This window comes from Prinia subflava, chromosome 1 (genome assembly GCF_021018805.1).
Source record: "Prinia subflava isolate CZ2003 ecotype Zambia chromosome 1, Cam_Psub_1.2, whole genome shotgun sequence".
Lineage (NCBI taxonomy): Eukaryota > Metazoa > Chordata > Aves > Passeriformes > Cisticolidae > Prinia > Prinia subflava.
Genome location: NC_086247.1, coordinates 91,583,780 through 91,606,732, shown reverse-complemented (window position 1 = coordinate 91,606,732; position 22,953 = coordinate 91,583,780). Strand labels below are relative to the sequence as shown.

The 22,953-nt window shown below is 40.5% G+C and overlaps 1 long non-coding RNA gene across 7 annotated transcripts in view; it reads right to left on the bottom strand.

Moving 5' to 3' along the window:
- Positions 1-7,548: 7,548 nt before the first annotated feature.
- Positions 7,549-22,953, bottom strand: part of LOC134553570 (uncharacterized) — a 140,515-nt gene continuing 125,110 nt past the window's right edge. For all 7 annotated transcript variants that reach the window (XR_010081099.1, XR_010081101.1, XR_010081104.1 and 4 more), the window contains 3 exons: positions 19,236-19,302; positions 17,747-17,818; positions 7,549-12,934 (listed from right to left, as the gene is read on the bottom strand). This is a non-coding gene — a long non-coding RNA (uncharacterized LOC134553570). The remainder of the gene's footprint in view (positions 12,935-17,746; positions 17,819-19,235; positions 19,303-22,953) is intronic.

Below are 22,953 nucleotides of genomic sequence, written 5' to 3'. Positions count from 1 at the left end.
GTGGCATACCAAATTTTTATTTGTCTTCCCATTATGCATTCAATAGTCAGACAAACCCATCTCTCTCTAGGCAGTTTTTCCATTCCAAAATCTTTACTACATACATTTCAGCTGTGATTTTGGTCCAATCCTTGATGAGATATGAAACATTTCCTAATATCAAGCATCCTAATGCAAATTTTGCAAAGCAGCACCTGTCATTTTATCCTTAATCTACCCATGACAAGCTTCTCTGTCAAAGAGCTGATTTCTCTAACTCATGTGGTTTGCCTTTTACCAGATCTTTTTCTACTGCTAAAGAGATATACTGTCCCTCACTTTTCACCTCGTATTGTTAACACATGTATAAACTCTATGCTTCTCTGTCTCTTCATATAGAAAAGGGAAATTGCATATAATCAAAGGAAGTGGATGTAAATCAGTTTCAAGAAATGTAGATTTAAACTCTTCTACTCACCCTTACTGATCACTGGTAGTGACCACTTTCTACAAGTGAAGACTGAAGATAGGTGTGTTTGGGAGTGCCCCTTTCAGGGTTTAAATGTACAGCTCATGCATGCATCCCTGCCATGCAAAGCAGTAGGAGACTGCTGCACACATTCCCAAGAAGACTCACTGCTGACTAAACTGTTTGTGCCTATGCCCTCCACATCAGGTATTTATCTTCTGCTCATCATGCTGGAGTCTAATAAAAGCTTCACTGTCTTCCCCTTGTTATGCTATATGCCAGTCTTAGGCAGATATGTGTCACTGGATGTGCACATTTTGTAACTCTCAGTGCATGTGGGCTTAATCCATCTTGCTGTAATAAGTTCCATGAGTTAAATGTACACCACATGCAAAAGGAGACTGTTTCAAGACATCCTTCTGTCCCTAGCACACTCAACAGCAAAAGTCTACAGAAATAATACAGGAGGCTGCTTGGTCCTTTCAGTTTACTAGAAATTTTGTCTGATTAAAAATAGACACTTTAAGAATTAGTTCAGGTTTGCATGTTCCAATTCGGGCAGACAGCTGTGGTACCTTCATGACAGCAAAATCAATGCTGACAGCCATACATGGACAGCATTTACAGAAATGTAAAAAGAAAGGTTCCTGGCCTAAGATTCCAGCCTAATTGAGCCAAACGCAATAAACATGATAATTATTCCTTCTCACAGTGAAGTGAACAATTCAATTTGGAAGGAAAGATGTGCCATTGCTATTCCCCAATCCTGCTGTTACTTTATTTTATATGCCCTGTTACTGCTCGTCACAGAGATTTTCTGCATTTAGTTAGGGAGTACCTTTGCCAGAGAGTTCAATTTATGGCCTAAACTGGGGTTAATGTGGCTTCTGAGGGCTTGTCTACATGGGGTCGTTAGAGTGCGATAATGGAAGCTGTTAATTTCCATCACGAAGCCTTTCTGGACACTGTGGGCCGGGCGCAGAGCGGTCGCTCACTGGAGCTTCCTCTGGCCGCGCCGGAGCGCGCTCTGCTCTGACAGCTGTGTGGCTGCGCGGGTGCCGCGCTCTTCCCAAGCTCGGCGAGGGATCTGGCTGCGACAGCCCGCACTTGGCACTCCAGGCAAGAGACTGTCATCTTTGGGGAGAGCTGGCAGGCCAGCCCTCGGCCTCCCCTCCGACAGCCGTCAGAGACTGCTGACTCCAGCCTGGGGAGCACACCTGCCTCACTGCATGCCTGCCCCCCAGACTGACCAGCCCAACACACACCAGCCCCAGTGCAGAGTCACTGGGGAGGCTCTCGAGCAGCTGCCATCCCACACCCTTTGCAGATCCTTGAACGATTACAGCTCTTGCAAAAGCAAACGGACCCAGTGTGCGCGTTTTATGTGGGTGGCGTCAGCCCTGTCTGCCCAGCAGTGTGCAAAAAGAGCGCCAGCCTGGGGACTGTGTTGCTGCACCATATTCCTCCAAACTACCATGCAGAAGTGCTCCAGTCTGATGAGATCACAGAGTAGTTTAGCTATTTCCTCTTCTCTGCTTAGCACCGAAGTGTGCCACGTCTGAATTTCTTGCAACATTACATATGAGGTTAAAAGAAGGAAAAGGTGATGAAAGACTTTTCTCCCACAAGGAATGTGGCATTATCTGTGAAAATCTGTGCAATGCTTGCTTACTTTGGTGTCATGGCCTTTGTTTCTTGCTTCAGAACAATGGAGATGTCTATAGGGGCCTGGAAAAGTGGAAACTTATGTGGTTTCTGTCAAGGACAATGCTACCACTCACCTGCTGTCCCCTGATCTCCCATGCAGGGCAGCCTGGCATGCACTGCTGCAAGGGGAACATGCTCAACAGGCAGCGTGCACTCATGGGTGCTCCGGGGGAAAAAAAACAGTGAACAGTGGTGAAAGAAGGAAGATGCACAGATGTTTACCCCATCACCACAGCACACAGTGGGCCTGTTGCCAAACCTCGATGCTTTCTCAAGCTCAGAGGTGGACTCAGGTGCACCTCCGGGTGGGAGAGAGCATGAACAAGGCTTTTAGAATAGACTAAAAACATTGGTTCTTCATGGACAAGCCAGGCACAGCTGAGCACACCACAGCTTAGTCCATGGGTAGATATCCTGAACTTAACTTCTCCCAAGCATAGCACAAACCTCAGGTCCATCAAGTGCCATCATTGCAGGTGGAAATGTGTTCTGCGACTCATTCCACTATGCAGAAATACCTGCACACACCACCTTTTTTCCCTGTTGGGTTCTCAACTACACTAATAAGGTGGCAATTTTTATATCAAGGAAAAGTTAGCACATAGGTGAGAATGCTGCTCACATTTGTTTATACCAAGGCTGAATGACAGAATGTGGGGGAATAATTAGTGATTAATACTCATCTATCTCCTAGTTTCTGAGGTAGACTGGTGTCTATTGTGGAAGGAAATCGCTAAATAAACTGCTGGTGTCACAAAGTAGTTAAATAAACTGGGCCAGGAAAATGGCAGTTTCTCCAAAGGAAGGTTAATAGCTGGCCTGGAAAACAGGAACTAAAGGAGAATAATTGTCTGCATACAGGTGAAAAAGAGAAAAAATAGACTGTCTTAGAAACTTTCTTCTATCTCTGAACCAAAATATCCATGACCCCACTCTGATCCGACTGGCAAGGAAATTCCATAAAAAGCACAATAAGTACCTCCCCAAATGACTGATGATCGGATACACATCCATGGAACCCTTGACAGGAGAAAGCTTCACTTTAAAGAGTTGAACCCTGAGCAGAAGTAGAGAACACATGTTAAAAACCAGATAGAGGTTATACATATAAAGATTGGTTAAAAGCCTGAAAATAAGAGGGTATAACCTCTTGTCTAATCTTGCTGGGGAACATAGAGCACATATAAACACTTCACCCACAGGCCATCCCATCTGGGTCAGGGTGAAATCTTTTATTGCTCTTCCCAGAGTCCCTCTTGGCGGTGGCCATAGCACAGGGTTGTTCCCAGCACACTTGTCCCCAGCCCCAGAAATCTTCAGCAAAACTTAAGCCATCATTGCCATGGACCTTGGGTAAAAGAAGAAGGAAATAAGGTTTGATAATATTCTTCCCCAAACCAGAGGCCGTGGAGTCTGAGTGCCTGCTGCACACACCAACAACCCAGCTTCAGTGGTAAAGCTGCATCAGACTAACTCTCATTCCTCGATCCTCCCTGCTGGAACCAGGGTATACCTTCCTCCTCCAAGGTGGAAAAAGCTTTGACTGTGCTAACTTGGTTTAGTCGTACTCATTCCCTTTTATTTCACACAAACTTTGGCAGAGGAGATTTGGGTGTGAGGCATGTATTTATAGTGTAGCTTTTATGTATTTCCAGTGTAGCTTTCATTAATTTCTTTGTACCTTTGCCATTGGGATACATTGAAAAGAAATGCAGCATTCAGCATCACAAATGTTTTCTGCTTCACCTTATCTTTCTCGTTGCTCAGATGTCCAAGGAAGCCCATGGGCTTTGAGGGAAATGCATTTCATATGTCAGAAAGAAAGGTAGAATGTGAACTCAGTTTCATCAGCTCCATTTTGTTGTGAGCTGATACTCTGCTTGTAGCAAGAAGTCTCTCTGTACGGGCTAAGTTTTCATCAAATCTTGTGAATGATTTTTTGTTGGTATTCTCATCCCAGACAAACCATACTGCAATCTATCACAATTCACTGAATGCTCAGCGTACTTGCCAGGCTGCTTCACAGTTTTGCCGTGCTTAGAGGTGCTGATGAAAACATATTTTCTGTCTGTTTGCTATTACAGCAATTGCACTTATTAAGCTACACCTTTTTCACAGTTAGTATGGAAGAAGGCAAAGAAAAAAATCCTCCCTTCAATCACTGACACCTCAGCTGTTTTGACTGCAGCAGTTGAATCCAACAGATTTTGCACTCAAAAATGTGAGTGAAAGTTGTGTTTGGCACAAAAAGGGCACAGCCATTTTGAGACATGTGAGATCCCTTCCCTTTTAGCCACAATTTCACAAGCTGTGGATGCTCCAGTTTTCAAACATGCTTGTTACAGTTAGCTCAGATCCCAAGTTCTCTGGTGTATATAATTCCTGAGAAAGCAGTTCTTCTGGCAGATTAAGGGAACAGTTTGCTTTTGCCTGAGGCCATTAACATTTTAATAAAATGGTCGTCAAATGTGATAACAATTTATCTTTAGGGGACTTTATCTATTATTAACCTTATTAAGTAACAAGTTTATTTTTGCTGACATGTAGATTTTCCAATCTTCGTCAAGACTGATTCTGGTTTTTTCTTTTAATTCCATGTCCATTATGTTGTGTTCCATTGTTAAAAGTATGTTTTATGAGTCTGTTTGGTTGGCTTTTGCACTGATTTTTCAATGCTTTCCATCTCCTCTGAGTTACGAGGAATTTATGATCTCATTAGAAGTGGTTGTAGTATTTTACTTGTCTATCAGTCATTTCCATACAGGTAAAAATTCCAGTTCTTCACATCCTGATTTCTCAAAAGGCACTGGATTATCTAAAAATTATTTCTGTCCCCTAAAATCAAATTCAGAGAACTAAAATTTGTCTAGCAGAAGCTATAATTATCCAAGGTTTCAAATGTCTGCCAAGATTACCAGGGTTGCCATTATTCAGTGTAATTAATGCTTTCACCAATTTAGAAGACTGTACAAACATCATGGCCTCATGCTACTAGACAATGAGCACTTTCTATGAGATGATAAATGTCTTTGCCTCCTGTAGATTCCTCAGTATCTTGCAGGTTCAGGATCCATGGTGGTCACATATAGGAAAGGCTGAACCAGTTAAGAAAAAAACAGCTTTCAGCCCCAAGTCTCCAATGTGGCCACTGAATAGAAAGCACAGTCTATTACTAGAAGTAAACATAATCATTTTAATTTTTTTTTTATAAGTTTACCAACAGTTTAAATAAGAGTTCACTTCATCCCTTCTTTATACTCTCACATAGTCATGCTATTACTGAGCTTGAAACAAAATGCTCTGGAAATTTCACAAGAAAGAAAAATCCAAACATCTGTCGCAAGCTCTTGCTAAACTTCAAGGTGTTTATCTGCACGCCCTTTACATTATTTCTATCTTAATTGACAACTACTCTTTCTAAATCCAGCCAATAGGGAAAATGGAGTAGCTGTGCAGGGCTTGTTGTCAGTGAGTGTGCTCCCTTCCACTGGATTTACAGGTGACTGCACTGCAATATCTGCTGCATGCCAGACTTGGTTCTCCTGGGTGGAAGTCTGCACCCTCCAGAGTAGGTCTCTCTGCTCAGTCATGAAGCCTATGGTGTAAACTGAGCAGACCTCTGCTACAACTGAAAAAGGAGGTAAAAATCACTCGTTTGTGGACAAAATTCTCTCTCCTACACCATCTTAACTTTTTTGCAACCTGTCTAAGAATAGTCCATGAATCAACAACAGTGGAATGAACAAAAACAGTGAACAGGTTCCTCCCTAGATTCTAAATAGAGATGAGTTTGAAAAGATTTATGGAGGATTTTGGGCTTAAAAAATTCAGAGTAATAATGATTTGTTATTAAAAAGTCATAAATTGTGACAAATACACAGGAAGCTCATTCAAACACATTCCTTTCAAATCACTCTGCATGAATCACTGACTCTGCAGAAGATGGCCTCTTGAGTCAGTAATACAAGGCTGAAGATTGGGATGGCATTCCTAAATCTACCACAAAATATGTTTCTGGCATTAGTTAAAAATTGCTCTGTGGGCTTCCTCATCAATCAGTGTTGGGTGAACCAAGCTTCTGCCAACACTTTTATAAGAATATTAGTTCATTTGTGTCATTAAAGCCTGATCTAAAAAAAGATGTCTGAATGAAAAGAATTTTTAACAATCCTAAAGATCCAATTTAAAAGCTAAAGTCTTTTCCTCTGAAAAGATTCCTGGAATTGTTTAGGTCTGAACATATGCCTGTTCCCTCTCAATGTCAGGAGACAAGTCATGGGTCAGATCTGTGTCAGCCGTGAGCTGTGAAAGAAGTCTATGAGCAAGCTCCATAGGCTGTTGAAACAGCCTATTTCAGTTCTATCATAAAATTACCAACAATGAAGAGTCTTCAGGGTCCTCTGTAAGAGGACAATTTAGCAGACAGCCCTTCTCTTGGCAGCACTGTTCCCTAGGAAAGTCCTCAAATGGAAGCTGTTGAGACTTGAGTGCTTGGCCTGCCTCGGGAGAGCGATGAGCGGAAGACCTCCCTGCCAACACTCTTCCAGACACAATTGCTAATTGGTATTATTTTCTCTTTAAAATCCAGTACCAGTGAAGCTGCCCTCACCACTGTGAGCAGGCAGAACAACCCACATCTACTTGATTTCCTGCTTTATTGCCCATTGAAAAGAAAGGCAGCTTGCCCTGGTGCTGTACAACAAGAGGCTGTGAGACAGCAGACATCCATTTCCACGCAGGGTACAAGTTTGATTGTGTTTGGCTAATTATCTCATTAACCTATACCTCAAGATCCCATTACTGTAGTGGTGGGTGACTGAATAAAAGGCAGCAGCAGCAGGCCTGGACTGTGGGATCTTTGCATAACTTCTTTGGGGTGTTTGTATCTGCCTGAGCCAAATTATCCTTAAGAGAACAGCAAAATTTAGGGTTTTATTATGATCATGAACAAATAGCACTACTATTTCTCTCTCTCCCTACTCCCCCAGTCATCCCCTCCCCTTTATTTTCTTAATGAAAATTTCACTAGTGTTGAATCACTCAAATAACAAAGGCTTGAGTTCTAAACCAGTCACAACTCATGTGCAAGCATGAGCAGAATGGCTTTGTGGCAGACTCCATTTCTTAATAACATTTGTCAGAATAATGTTAATGCCACTTGAATAGTAGATGTTGATCCTATCACTCACACAGAGCTACAGGAGGTAAAATACTATGGAACTACCTGGTCTTTATTTTCACACCAAGTTCTAGAAGATTGTGAAAGAGATTAGAGGTTCAAAATGCACGTGCTAAAAATCCTAGTGATATAAAATATTCATAAACCTAAACAGTGCTCACACCTAACCAGTAACAAAAGGTTGACATGAGGAAAAAATGGTATCAGGGTAAGGAGCAATTATTTTTAATAATACTAGAAATTATTTAGATGGAAAAGAAGAAAAAACCTTATACTAATTAGAATCTACAAACTGTTTAGGGAGGGAAAAGTTCATGAACAACCAGTATTACCTATAGGAACTTTTAAACCAGAAAAGTACAGGGCTGGTGGAAAAGTACACTTGAGATGAGCTTAAAGAAAGGGCTTATGATCTTTCAAAAAATATTTTCAATTCCCGACTAAAGAATATTTTGAGATAAGGAATCCTGTTTCTCCAGATAACATTCTCCATTGCAAAGAATATTTGTGTGATCTATTCAGTCAGAGACAGAGATTATCACTACCAAAAACTTCAGAAGTGATTCTGGGAATTATAGCCTGGGTGTTCAAAATTTGGTGGAGTTTTGCTTATTTGGCAGCCAACCTACAGAGATCAAATAATTTACCCTGCCCTATTCTTAACAGCAGAGAATTAAATCCAGACAAAAGGCAGGCTTCTCCATGAGACACATTTTGTCTCCTTAGAGTGGGAAATATCTTATTTTTTGCCTAAATAGGGATCAGCAAAGACCTCAAAATCTACATGCCAACAAGCAGCTCTTTTAATTAGACTTCTCTTCCGACTATCCTGTTGAATTAGTTTCCAGAAAACTTAGCAGATAGTGTTTTTCATTACTGGTACTCTCCCCATCTGTCCTTGTGAATAGAATATCTGTGCAGGAAAAGAATTTGCGAGGCTGAAGCCAGAGAAGAGCCTGCTTGGAGATCATTATATTGGCAATTGTGGACAAAGGAGAGGTGTAAGTCCCTTCTATATTGTGAGAGTTATCTGCTTATTGCTCACTGACAGTTTGATTGACTGATTTTATTTCTCTTTCAGTAATGTTTGGTGTAAGTTCTGGGCAGTGTTTCTAATATCACATGGTTACTGGTTGGTGATTTTCACCCTGAAGTTTAATTTCTTGTGCCTAGAGGCCACAATCTGGGCATGTGTTAAATTACAAAACAGCTGAGAAACAGGATTTGCAAATGAAACCTCCCCTCTTCTAGTTTGTATCTGGATGCTTGTGTTGGGATGCACACAGTATGGGGTTTTTTTATTAATGTCAGCAGCAGTGATTACAGCAATACTTACTGCACAGTCCAGCATTCCTGCCTGCCAGGGGCTTCCTGCGAGCACGGGTGTCATATTTCCCACTCTCACCCTCACTTTCTGTCCCTTGCTCTTCACTGCTCAAGATGTCAGTGATAACCCTGAATTTTTCAGAGTCTGCCGTAGGAAGGACACCACCTTTGTCTATACACCTGCCACCTTCCCCCTCCAGCCTTTGAGATAAGTGCAGCTGAGTAGCCCTTGCTGTCAATCCCTGGAGCTATCAGGCTCAGACAGTGCTTCCTTAGGCAAGGACTTTTGTCTGGAAACCCTCCCTTCAATATGCCTATTGATGCCCACCTTCCGTGAGCTTCAGAGGGCGATTTAAGAGGATTCCATGATTCTGCGGGGACTTCAGTTGTTTGGTTTTTATTTTATCAGGACATAAAGCAAACAAAAGGGGGACAGTTTTAACTGTGGCCATTGTGCGTGATGAAGTTTTGCACCTTATTATTTTTTATGTGGAATGTTCATATTCAACTAAGTGCTCTGTCAACAGACACTCCAAGTCTTTGAATAAGAATGCAACAATACATCCAGGACCAAGAGTTTCTATTTAGAAACCGAAAGATTGTTACATTGCACAGTGTACCAGGGTATGTCACATCATACTGTGTGACATCATTTGACCTGACCTCATAGAAGCTGAGTGGCATTATCCATGAGCCAGCACAAAAGAATTATATGGGATATTCTGGCCGGTGCTGGAGTCACCGGTCCCATAAGTATTAAAATAAGTATGTGATAGACAATAGGCTACCAGTTTTGCCAATTGCCACTCACCTACTGCTTTAAAACCAACTCTACAGTTTGCCATGTCTTTCCTCCTTTATCACAGGTGAAAGAAGACCTGATATAATTGGTGATACAAAAGCTATTCCTAGGCAGGAAAAAGGGAAAACTTTTTTGTTCATAAAATTATTTCTGACACTACCTTGAAATTTTCTGGTCTGGGTAATCCAGAAGTGGGAATGGTCTTTGGTAACACCTAATTGGCACAGTTTTGCTGAAGTGCAGTTTAAGCTTTATCATCATGTGTTTTCTCCTGGGGCCAAAACAAGTCTTTTTTTTTTTTTTTTCAATTTAATATCCTTTTCTGGTGCTAGACATACAATAGCATTTCCATGAAACAGTGCCTATGACAGTTATGGAAACAATTAAAGAGCCCAGAAATATCACCTCCAATGAGATGAGCCCTGCTTAGACTGGAAATATTGATCTTGGCTAAGTGAAGATCTCTGTTGTGAAACAGCAAATTCCTGCAGGACATCAGCATGCCACACAGCACCCAGGTGCTGAAAATCCTCACCATGTGTGCTTCTGTATCTAGGTTCCCTCTGTTCTTTGCTAGACTAATGGAAAGTGATGCAGAAACAAGCTTGGGGGAATACAGGAAGACACACACCTTCCTAGGATAGAAGCTCTCCCCTAGAAAATGTGTTAAAACATTTAGGAACAGACAGCAGACAGGCTATTATGGTAGCATTTGATACTGAACCACATAAGCAGACACCAGTACAGCAGCTTCAGACAATTTTCCAGTGAGCAGTGTAGGCAACAGATCTGCTGGACATCTTCATGTTTTCATCTATTTGGACCTGGGCCATTTGGTTCAGGTAGCCTTGTTAAAAAGGGATTTGCAGGTCTTTGTGGTGTTACAGCCCTGCCAAGCTGGAAGCTATAGACAAGGTCAGTGTCTAGGACTCTCTTGTATTAAACGAGCAAGTAAGCTTATATGCATTGCAGATTCCCTGCCCGTGAGACCTCTTGTCTGAAGCAATCTGCTGAAAGGTGATAGGGTTGAAGTGTAGGCTAGACAACATGCATATGGCAGAGGGTTTGTAATATTCTAAATAGCATCCACTGTGTTTTCCTGGGTCAACATACAAAGAAAGAGTGTTGGTAAATCAATAGTTTAATCCAAGTGTGACAAGACAATTTATCAAATCTCTTAAAAAATTGCTTCTCTGTGAGACAAAGCAGCATTGCTGGCAGAAGCTGTTTTACTCCACATGGCGTAACGCAGTTATAGCCAGGGAGAGGTGCCTACAACCTCGCCTTTCTGTGCTGAGAGGAGGACGAGCTGGGCCACCCCACTGTTTGTGCTTGGGAAACACTATTAAGCACACAGTGACATCTTGCATTATAATATTATAACACAGAAGGGATGGAAACAATGGCTGTGTGTGTTCAGCCTTAATTACATGGGGGAATTTGTTTTGCTTTCAGTTGAAGAACAGGAGCAATTGTTCCCTGGGCATTATAAAGACACAACTCACTGATCTGAAAGACTTCATCTCTTTCAAAGGCATGGTAGGGATGCTGCTGCAAGAAAAGGGAAGGCTATCACTGTGTTACTGTGACACCTGCATTGGGGAATAAAAGAATTGGGCACTTGCATTTTGCCATTTGATAACTTTCTGTGAACCAAGAGCAGCATTCACAAAGCCTGGGTTCCTCCAGTTCAGTCCTGAGCTCTGTATTCAGACATTAAATTCCCTCAGCTTCTGAAATCAAAGGGAACAATAGGTACATGCACAAATTAGCAAACGCGTGTGATCACAAGTGTAAGGCCTGCAGGTTTGAAAGATCCAGGCTGAGACTTTGCAGGTGTACATCTCTACATATCAAATAGAGGTGCCCTTCTAAATTCCCAGATTCAAAAATGTGCTCAGAGCCCCCATCAGGATACATATATTAAATGTGAAAATTCTTTGACCTAAGGTCTGAATAAAGCAAACTAAATTAAAGCCAAAGGAAAAGAACGGTAGGGGAAAAAAAGCCCCTATCCCTTTCAAAAATATGTATAGTTAGATAGAAGCCAAAGCTTTTATTCTGAAAAAGCCTATGTATTATTTTAAAAGAATTCTTGAAAATAGTTTTTTGTGTATCAAAAAGGGGTTATACCTTGTCCTCATATAGAATATTCTTATTATGAAATAATGGTTATAAACAAAGAACACTGAGAAAACTTTTTTGTAAGACCATTAGAGCCTAACAGCTACTTTAAACCCACATATAATTGCTCACAGGATAAGAGCCTCTATTCATATTACTCAAATACCTTGTCTCAGCTGGAGACAGTTGAAAAGAGTACAGTGTGCCACAAGACTGAGTGAATGAGCTCTAACCTTTCCTCACTAAAGCAAAGCAAAAGATACCAGGCTTGTTTTACGCTGTGGATAATGAACACAGTTCAATCTCTCATTCAGTTACCTTCTTCATGGTCCAGGCTATGTGTCATTGTGCAAAAGCTGGGGTTTTATTATTTTTAGTGGGTTTTTTTTCACTTTTTCCTTCAGAGAGAATTATGGATGAGAAGGCAGGAGTCCTGTCTAGGAGAATGCCTTGTTCTTGGCTCCTCCTAGTTCACAATTTTAGCAGCAAAAAGCTATAGATATTTCAGCATCCTTAACTGGCATCAGCTGATGTCAATGCACTTTCTGTGAACACACTCCATTTAAATATCTGTGTCTGTACTGTGGGACAGTATGACCCACCACATTCCCCAGGAGTGGTCACCGACCTTTTGGAGGGTATCACAGTTCCTTCCCTGGTTATGCCCCAAACTCTCTTCCAAAGGAAAGCAGGGTGAGAGAATGGAGGCTGAGCAGCACAGTGCCCTAGAGCATCCCTGCAAACACTGCAGACAAAGCACGTGCACCTGAAGGAGAGATGTAGCTCCTCTTTACCATGGTTACTATCTAAAGTTTTGTAGCTGGTTAAAACCAAACAACACAGTACATAAAAGTTCATATTGATGAGTCAGTACAGAGTGATTAGGAAAAAAAAAATCCAGGATGCAAAAAGAAAACACCTTGCCTTAATTCTTTCACTGAAGCTGAAACACTCCAAGTAGCCAATTGTAATCTGTGTGATTCTGTACAGCTCAGGGAAATGGTAACAGAGTCTTAGTCTTGAAAAGGTTATTAAGAGCTTTAATAATAGATGTTTCTTGCTGCATATTGAGGTTTTCCTCTTCCTTTTAGCTCACAGACATATCTCCTGTTTATTTCATGTAGGAAGTAGCCTCCTGTTTATTTCATGATCAAACTCTAGTTGGAAATAAATTTCTTTTCCCCATCATTTTCTAAACTGCACAATTCAACATGGAGCAGAGGCTAACTGATGATCACCTTCATGCTTTTACATATTTCCTCCAGAAAAACAATTCAGTATTCATGGATATTCACACAGAACTGTAGAATAGCATGCAGGAATAGCATGTAGAATAGCATGTACTTTCCTGAAATCAAAAGGACAAATATAATCAGTACTTTGGTTTTTTTATGTTACATATCTACCACATTAAAAAAAAAACATTATTCCCCAACATCCTTCCCTCAGAGATATTTCCATTAGGAAAAAGCTATATAGGCAATTTCTGATTGTCTTTCAGTGAAACTAAATATTCAAGTTCAGCTACACTGCATTTAGCATTCATTGTCCTTCAGGAAGTGAAGAAAGAACCCAAATTGAAAGCACCAAGGAATGGAAATACTTACTTTTTTTAATTCTTAGTGCATTCAAATATCATGGAGCAAGTCTTCAAATAGGCAGGTATCAGATTCTCATCCCAGAGGTGAAAATGGAAACAAAAAAATAGGCAGGAGAAGAACAGAAAAAATAAATAGAAAGATGGCATGTGCAGATAAAAAGTAGATGAGGAGAGAAGGAAAAACTGTGACAACAGGGGAACATCCTGTGAAATCGCATGTGGAATTTTACATGCTGGCCTCAGAGACAAGCAAGTCCCAGGATGGTTCCTGGGGCACAATTCCTCTCCACCTCTGTGCTACCACAGTCACCTGATAATGTGGTAAATGGAGGAGTCAATACCTGCCTTTTTATTTAGTAGTTTTCCAACTCAGTTGGTATGCATTTACCACTGCAGAAGGGTAGACAGGACTTTTTGAGGACCTAATTTTATTTACTTTAATTCTCCATTTTTTGACAATATCTTTCACCACCTGATTAAGATTTCCTAAAAAGCCCAAAAGTTTTACACACAGCTGCTAATGCTACTGAATAGCTAATGAAATAGCTAATGGAAATAGCCCCAGTCACCTAAAGAGATCTAGGAAGTTGACTAGGAGGTTGTTGGTTTACCAAGGTGAACCATTCTGTTATTTCACCCTGAGCAACCTCATCTAGTGGGGGGCATCTCATGGCAGGGGGGTTGGTTCTTCAAGGTCCTTTCCAACCCAAACCATAATATGATGCTTTTATGATGACTCCTGAGATAAAGGGCTGCACTTTCAGAGTGGTAGAACCAGTGCAATGCTCTGTCAGTAATGACACTTTGAAGAGTGTGTGGAACAGCAGACAGGAGAACGGGAGATCAAACAAATGATGTTTCCCTCTAATAACTATGGAGCAGTAGCTCCTTTTTTTAAGGAATAAAATAATTTCTGGAAGTATTTTTCCCTCATAAGGTCGCAGTAACCATAAGTGGAAATTCAGTGATTTTTTCACTAAGTTTGTTAAGCAGGAGAGATTTTTTCATTTCCCCAAGTCCTCAATAGGATGCGTAGTTTCAGCTCCCATGTCTTCCAGCTCTAGAAGCAGTTACTCTAATCATGGGATGTGATAGAAGCCAAGGTCATCAGCAGTGAAAACCTGTGTCTTTGCACTCCCTCACGTGTGTCCCTCCGGCCCCTGCAGCTTCCTTTCCTGGCAGCAGCTGCTCCTGCTCTTCATGCTGCTCTTAAAAGCAGCAAGGAATGGGAAAGTGAGGGTAACACAAGTGAGCAGCAGCAGCAGAGTCGTGCAAATGAGCCGGCACAACATGTCCAGCTATCATGTTCTGTGTAGCTCCTTGTTTGATGCACCTCTAACAAATAAACTGGCAAAAATCTAAAATACCTAGGAACTCCTACTCATGTTCAAATTTGTTTGAAATGAGCAAGCGTTATTGGAGGGATGCACAGAGAAGTAAACAGATGGAACATGATCTATGGATTCTGTGTATATATGTACAAACACACATAAGTCCAGTGATTTTGTGGAGCTGGGTTTAACAAGTTCAGCTGGGCAGCCCCAAGTCCAGCTTTCCACACACTTCAGTGTGACAGCTTGATCGACTCCAACATTTCCATTAGAGGCATCTCAGCATCCTGGGCAGTTCTTGTATTTCTAGCTTACCCTAGGAGAGGGAGCACAAGACATGGCAGGTTTTTTCTCCAGGAGGCTAGAGTTTCTTCACCCTCCAAATTAACCTCATCCTTGACTCTCCAAATGGATTGAGGACAATCTGAAGTGGTGCTGACCTGAAATTTGGAGTTTCTGCCAGTAATGATTTGCCCCCCTGTGCTAGTCCCAGTTCATGCTTCACCTCTGAGGAGAAGGAGGGGTTAGAGATCAGGCTGCTGAATAGGACAAGATCTAACTCTGGACTTTCTTCAGCTCAAACAGTGGATTCTGTTGGAATTCCAGGTCCTCTACACAAACTCCTCAAGTCTTTCAAATAAGTGCTCCTCTAAAGATAGTTTTGCATAAGCTGTGCAATACATGAGACACACACAAGAGTGAGTGGGGATGAAAGACTATCCCCATGAGAGTTAAAGCTGTGCTGCCAAGCTCCTTAAAGTTATGGCTTTACATCCTGAAGAGTATCAAGATGGTGGCTCGCTAAGACTCTAGGATAAAACAGGACCTGTACCTTTCACTGTGCAGTATTTCCAGCTTAAACCAAACTGCCTTTTAGTGGCACATTGCTGCCCAAGAACCTGTGCCTCCAGGGATGCCCTTCAGCACAGTGGGAATTTTAGCTCAAGTGGGAAGCTAGTCCCATGTAGGAAAAGTGGGAGCATAATACTCCCCATCTTCAGCTTCACCACACCATGGTCAGAAAACATGTTTTTCTGGTGACCAAATGTGGTTTGGTTCTGTTATCTCTTAGCTTATTTCATGGTTTCTTGATGATATAAAAAACACCCCAAAAGCACTTTTCTGAGAAAACTCTTTTGGACTTTTAATTTCAAAAAAACCCTCTCAATTTCTTCCCCCATCCCCCCTTTTCTTTTATTTTCCATCAATTATCAACAATCATTAACACTAATATCAGATTTTTTTTTGATGGGTTATAGTTTCCTGGTTTTTCCCTGCAGCTGTAACTACCTGTAACATTTTCTTGCAATCTTCCCATCTAATTGCCTTTCTGTAATTAAATATAACATTTTTCCCACGTGAATTATCACTAGGACCTAATCCCAGATCCCCAAATCTCATAGTAAAGATCTGTTCTGTACATGCTGACACAACAGTAGTCAATTCATTGAGCACAGACTCATCTTTTCCACGAAGACATTTAGCATCTTTGCTAAAACTGTCTCACTAGCAATTTCAGCTAATAAGAAAATGAAGTTAGTGCAAAGCTCCTGAAAATAAATTCTGCAGAAGACATCTCTCTGCTTTAATAGAGATTGAATGCAGTCCATTTCTCTTTCCCCGTGTCCCAAACAACACATCAAAACAACATTTAGCAAGTGAGCTTCATTTCACAACACCCTTGCATCAGAGGTGGACCTGGCAGCATAAATGCACTAGAGATAGGAAAGTTGGTTATTTGTGGTTTGTTTTTTTTTTTTTCTTTTCTGTCCAGCCTGTTTTCTCCCAGTGCTTTAGGATTGCCCAAGATTACTGCATCATCTCACTTGAGTCTCCAGTGGCTCTTAACCCTCTGCATTACCTAAGTGCGAGCACCAGAAGCCTTTTCCCCTGCCCCTTGGATTTGATTGCAGAAGTGTTGGGGAGCACTGTTGTTAATTCCTGGCATATCCCACCTAAGTTTGACTCAAACACCATGAAATCACAGGTGGGAGAGAGGGAGACAGTCGCTTTTAAAAACAGGCATTCCAAGTTCTCTTTAACCAAGAAAGGGGGAAAGAGCTGGAGACATCACCCAGAGCAGGTCATCTGTATGGGGATTTTCCCTCATTTTTCAGTTTGCTTAATGGTTTCAAAGCCTCTATTTTCTCAAGTGCAGTGGTGGTTCAATAGTATATGTGCAATGTTACTTAACTTGCAATTTTCTCTCCAAGTCGTGTGGCCTCCATAATGTGGGTCTTTTTAAGTTACTCCTGTGCTCTTTGGTAGGAGTAACTGCAGGCCAGGTATCGGCATGTTTGATGTGGCTCATCTGGAGATACATCTCAGAAAATTTGGCTCATAAAACTCCTTCTCAGATTTCTCAGCTTCTCTGCCCAAGATTATTAGAAATGTAACACTTGAAATCCGTTTTCCCGAAACATTTGGTCTAGTCAAGAGCCTTCACACAATGTATGTGGCAGGCAGATGCAGCGGGGACACAAACACGGCTGAGACAAATGCTAACCCATTCAGCAGAGGATGCGTGGATTTTTTCTTGTTTACTGCTGCTAGACAACTCTATGCACTGCTGGTGATGGCTGTATCTGGGTTTTGGCAGGGGGGCGCGGTTTGTGTGCTTACATCTTACCCAGTAGCTTTGTTCATGGAAATAAAAGTATTCTTAACAGCTTGGAAATCTGCCTTTTCTTTAACTTGGAAAGGCTGAATTCAGTTCCCAAGGACCTCAGTGGGAGCTGGATTAAGCTGTGTGGCAAAATCCTTTACCTCTTACCATGCTGCCACTGCAGCAGGTGCTGAATTTACTTTTACTGATTGGTTAATTTATCTTTTTGGGATTGCAATGTACCAAAAAGTCCTACTTTTCTTCCCATATGTAGGGTTTTAATGAGCTTCTGCAACCAAAGACACCCAGACCTTCTCCTTCTAGAGTCTGTAGCCATTTCAGAGCCCCAAAGCTTCAGCCTCCACAGGAGCTGTCCCGCACCAAAGAGTTCTCTGTGCCGATCAGGGAGATTTGCAGTATTTTTCACTGGATTTTTTTGCATACTCCATCTCCAGAGTATGTTTATCCTTCCATATGGCTATCTTGCCTAACCAAATCATAGCTCTGGGTAGAACTGCAAGCAAGGACAGGCATTTCCTCTTACAGGCCAAGGGGGAAGAGGAGGAACAAGGACTTTTCAGGTGAAGTTTGATATGAAATCTAAAAAATAAATAGTGTATTTACCTTAGCTGGTATCCATTTTCAGTTTGATAAATACATACAGTTATCCCCAGGACATCAGGTTAGTCAACATACCTTAAAAAGAAATAGAAATATGCTATTTCTTCCTTTATAAAAAGCTCTGCCAGTCTTTGTTTTCCTGTCTTTCTTTGCTTCTCTTCAAACTAATTAGTTTGATATCTTTGAAGACCTTTTTAAAAACAGTCTTCTATTTCAAAAAAAAAAAACCACGTCAAATTGAGAAGGAGGCTCACCAGAAATAGAGCAGTGTTTCTACAGAAATAACTCTGATTGATGAATTCTACATAAATCACTAAATAAAAATCCTTTAAGATAATTAGGCTGCCAAGGGATGGCAGCTCATCTGCTGAATTTAATAATTACATTTTAGGTTCCCAATGTTCATTGGAAAGATAATCTTCACATGCTACGGTGTGGTGTTCCATAAGACATCCACATCATATATGCTTGTGTTTGTTATTCTTTTCAGAACATGGTGGTTAATTTAACTCTTGTTTGATATGTACTGAAGTACCTGAAGTGCCTTCAGGCACTCCAAAGATTTCTACCCTCTGATAATAAGACATGAGAGAAAGCATCATGATATTTATAAATTGTGAAACTAATCACACCCAGACTTTGTTACTGAATGGATCCTGATATAGTTACTCTGGATTTATGCCTCTATAGGTTGAAAAAGAAAACCATAGCTTTCAGACAAATCAAAAATGGCAACACTGCTTTAGCAGAGCAGGTAGAATCTGTATTTTGGGCTTGCTCTGTTTTACAACATCTTTAATGAACAGCACCTAACTACAGGCAGCTATAGATCTAGTCTTATAAACCAAGCCAAAATAATTAAAAGAAAAAATAAAAATGCACGTGTTCCCAAGTTTTATCATGTTCTCACCACTGGAGAAAGGATTTTTAAAACAAGCCCTCCATAACATTTTGAATGTTCAAATACAGGGCTGAAACAGAAGCTGTAAGCACTTACCATGCCTCAAAATAAAGTGAAAAATTTCCGTTCAAATTAGAAGGAAAAAAAAAAAAACCAACAAACTGGAAAGGCAATCTCCTCATCTGTTTCTGTAAGTTACTTTTAGAGATGGGCACAAACCATACAACTCAGATTCAGATGTAAACCTAAGATAATATGGCTCAGAATGGAGCTGGGTAACGTATCCAGACCACCACGGTTGCTGTCAAAAAGGTAAGAACTGGTTAGTCAGCAAAGTCCCCTATCTCACAGTATATTTCCTGATACACTACATCATCTTATATCCTGTGTTGATGCATCATAGATCTAACACCTTAGGACCCTGTGACAGGTATAATATCTTTTTTAAACAAGTATATGGCTGGGATAAAAATTTTCACTAAAAGGTTTGAGTCTCATTTATGGAATCTCCTACAAATCTATTTCACTTAGTGAAAGACAAATTCTACTTAAAAATCCAGCAATAATGGATATTTAAATACAGCAACTCACCTAAAATATGACCCAAATCCCAGTCTTTGTGTTGACAAATTCCTGACAATTCCAGTTTAGTCTGGGACTAAAAGCAGAAGCAGACAAATATTTAAATACATGAGCTTTTACAGAATGCATTCATACTGAACACAAAAGGAAGACACAAAATGGAGATAGTAATATTTTTCATTTGAGGAGAAAGGAGTTTATTAAAGACTATCATTCAGCTAATCTAATGTGTTGCCAATATTTGTTATTTGATACCAAGGAAATAAAGAGACTCAATAAAGCAACTTGGATGATGACAAGTAATAGGGTGCTAGGTCCTAGACACCCATATTGCCTCCTTAATCATAACAGTTCCTACATTGTTTAAAATATAAATCACACAAAGTGGTCAAATACAGCTTTAATTCTCAGTCTAATGATTACATTGGTCAATTTCCAAGACCACAGCTAAAGGCCATGAGAACTTTTTAAATATTTTCCCAACCATACACATATTGTACCAAGAATTAAAAAAAAAAAAAAAAAAAAAAAAAAAAAAAAAAAAAAAAAAAAAAAAGGCAAGCAACCAAGAAAGAGAAAGAGCAGAAACCATACAGAAAGCACAACTGTGAAGTAAAACATTCAACAGGGAGTTACTGCTCTGCAAGTGAGCTTTGAAATTACCAGGAGACATTTGAAGATTTTGATTCAGCATCCCACTGAATTTTCATGATCATTTTGGAAGACAGAAGAGACCACATATGTAGTACCTTAGACATCTTTACAATGGGTTTGAGGAGTTTCAGGTTTCTTTCTTTCTTTTTTCCCTCTTTTTCTTGTGAGAAACAGATTATTCATAGAAATTTATTTCAAAAGCTTTCCCTTCACTTTCCTGTGCAGAGCTACAACAGAGTGCTATTAGCATCTGGTTCTGCATATGCCTAGAAGCACATTCATTTCAAGCCACTTTCAGAATCAGGGCCTTGACATGTGATAATTCCCTAAAATATCTGATATGGATGGAGTTTTTTTTCTTAGAATGAACTTGAAATTTCAAAATATTCCCAGCTCCCTGCAAGTCTCCTCTCAGGAGACTAACCTTCTGGGGAATCATTTCTCATAGTGTTCCAATAAAGAAGCAGCCTGACAAATGCCTAATATGATGAAAAAAAAACCCTGAAAGACATCAAAATAAAAATATAAATACAAATTTACAAGCTGTAGTAGTAATAATTAACCAGTCAGGAGAAATAGCAGTGTATAAAGATCTGCTATGTGAAAAGTATTGAGTATTTTAGCAATTATTTCGGAAGGTACTGAACTTTCCTGGAGACTAATTATTCATCCATAAAACTTTCCTTATTTCTTCCTCAAATTACTGCAGAACTTTCTTCTCCTCAATGAGATCAGGGGTGTAATGACATGCATGTATACAGTGCACAGACAAAAACACACCCATAAAAAAAGCCACATCAGATACCACCCCCAACTTTCCCCAGTTGTACATTTGATGCTTGCTGGTGCCATTAAGCAAACACAAAACAACAGCAAGCGCATTCTGTTGAAATGTTTAGCTAAATGGAACCAAAACAGTCACAGTTCACAATTTCATAAATACATTAATTAGAAGTGTCTCCAAATAGCATGTGATTTTGAATTATTAACATAAAACACTGCATTATAAATGACTGCAAATTGCATTCCTTAGTGCTCTCCATGCTTAATTTATTATGCTGTAGGAAAATTTGCAAATTACTTCACTGTTTTATATTTAATGGATAGTTTTATACGTATATTGTTTCATTAAGATAAAATTAAACCACTGTGTACGTATTATATGCCTTTCCAGTGACATAAATGTCACTAGAGACCCTCTGACTTTGTCAGAAGGGGAGCGTACTTTCTGTCATCTCCAGGATTTATTAAAGTGGTTTTGAAGAGAAGTTTTGAGTTTCTGCCCTTTCCGTGCCCATCCATAATCCCTTCTTCCAGACAGCCCATTTCCAAAGATTGCAGATGGCACTGCTGAAAAGTTTCCTGCATTTTTGAAAGTATGGAGGGGGTGTGGTGGAGAAGCCAGGGCTGCTCCATGGTTTGAAGGCAAAGGAGTTTTTCCAGGAGTGGTCTCTGCTGCTGGGGCAATGCAGGTGCTATGCCACCTGAGCTTTGTGGGTTGAAAACAGAGGTGGCAAGCCAGGTGGATCTCCTGCCCCAAACCCCACAAGCACAGACACCTGTGGAAAACCACTTCAGCCTCCCAGGAAGAGGAAAAAATGGCTGGCATGGGCTGGCTTGATACATTAACAAGGTTTTTACTGTCATATCCTCCTGCAGTAGGGAAAGGATGGAAACAAAACATATTAGGAAATCCTGGTGATGGTGGAGATATGTGCCTGGAGAAACCCTAGGGAGGGAAGGTGAAGGACACCATGTATGAAAGGAAAATTCATTAAATATGTAAATACAAAGACATCCATCTTTGACAGCTTCTTTGCATGCTGTCTGTTCTTAGCCATTTGTCTTCCCTATTTGTAAATTCCTCAGAAGAGGAACTGCCTCTAACCATGCGCTTGTTGAGTGCCTGTTTACAAGGGGGACTCAACTTCCCTGAAAACCTGAAATGCAAATAGACCGCAAATAATAGATATTATTTATGATACATAAATAAATAGCATTGGGCCATGAAGATGCATCCTAGATGTGTTTTAAAAGGCTGTTTGATTCCCTGTTTTCTGAGAACCAATAACATTTCTTTAGTAGATGTGATAGATATTTCTTTGAACCTACTTTTAGGCCTTTTAAAAAGACAGCAAAGGTACTGGTTACCTGAGTGCATGGGTTCTGTGTAGCTTTCAGAGGTGCTTTTGTTTAATAAAAATATAGCACAATGAAATACTGCAGTGTGGGTAGGAGGTGGAGAGATGGCCTGTTTGGGAAAGCTATAAATTCTGCTGTAAGTTGAAATTGTATTAATGAAATTGAAGCTACAAGACGATGCGTGCGAGAGAGAGACAGCCCTCTGAGCTATTCTTTTCAAGTAATGAAGATGAGACTCTGTCAGAGATTGAGGTGTCAAAACTGGAAGTGCTGGAACAAATTCACAAATTAAAGAGCAACAAGTCACCATGACCAGATGGCATACATCTGAGAGCTCTGAAGGAACTTAAGAATTAAGTGGTTGAGCTGCTAACAGAAAAATATGCAGCCTTTCATTAAACTGCTACCATGCCAGAGGACAGGAGGTAACATATACCTCATCTCACAAAATCTGGAAGGTGTGTTCCTGCAAGCTTGATTAAAGCTGCAGATTGCTTTTCTCTTTTAATCATCCTGGCCTCAGAGTGAAGTTGGGCACATCCAGCAAAAAGAGCTGCCCTCAGCTGACAGGAGCCCCTGGTGAAAGCCAGCACAAGCATTTTGCTGACTCAGCATACAGTGCTGACCATTAACCTGGCTGTGGCTGGGGGGCCTTGCAAGGACTGACTTCAGCGATAATTAAAAACCAACTGCCCTAATTACCCCCTGCCTTCTTAAATTGCATATACATTCCACAAGTCCCTCTCCCTTCCAGTATTTTCAGTATAGCTTAACTCTTTCCTGGGCACATTTATGAATGTGATGAGAGAACAAAGCTATCACCTTACCAACCAAGGAATATCCTAATGGTTTTATCTTCCACTTTCATTTCCTTATGATCCAGATAAAAAAAATGTTTTTTGTGGTAGCATTCAGAGGAGAAAGCACAGAG